The following is a 751-nucleotide window of genomic DNA, read 5'->3' on the forward strand; positions in this document are numbered from 1 at the left end:
CTTCTTCTGCTCTAGGAGTGGATACCGACCTTGGTCTTCCGGATAAATGGCACTGTTTGCTCAAGGAACCGGTATCACGCAATCTTTGGTGAATTCTTCCAAACATGCGTTGTGAAGGAATCTGGCGATTTGGATAAGCGTCAACATAAAGACGTCGCGCTTCGGTGGCGTTCCCATTAGCACGACCATACATGAAATGCATGTCTGTTAATTCTGCGTTAGAGTAACCAGCCATAACGAAAGAAAACTTGTGCACTGAGAACAACTGTCAAATACGTACTGTTTATTTCACTAAATATCAACCAACTATTATAACAAAATACACAACGTTTTTGCAAAATAAAAAAAGGGGCTAAAAAACATAAAACATTCCATATCTCCACAACCGTTACTTTGCGGACCCATGTTTATTGAGACATTTCTGCTTAATTTGGTTCATACTATTACCTCCTTAAATATTTTACACTCTTTTTTTAACACCCTGTATAATTTTGAACTTACCGCCAGTCCCGTCTAATCAAATGCTTATACGCATGCGTTATAGTTTCAATATATATACTATTTCCATTTTTCATCTTTAGTTTTAAATTTTCCACCAATTCCACTCATATGCAATTCCGAATAAGAACGATATAATGCTGTTTGGAGTTCATTGACCTCCCTTATAGGTATGATTTGTGTTGGCTTATTGATTTTAAAGTAATTAATTAACATGTCCTGCACATATATTTTCTCACATATATCTTATTTC

The sequence above is a fragment of the Anoplophora glabripennis genome, unplaced genomic scaffold, assembly GCF_000390285.2.
Source record: "Anoplophora glabripennis isolate ALB-LARVAE unplaced genomic scaffold, Agla_2.0 scaffold1290, whole genome shotgun sequence".
In the NCBI taxonomy this organism is placed as follows: Eukaryota; Metazoa; Arthropoda; class Insecta; order Coleoptera; family Cerambycidae; genus Anoplophora; species Anoplophora glabripennis.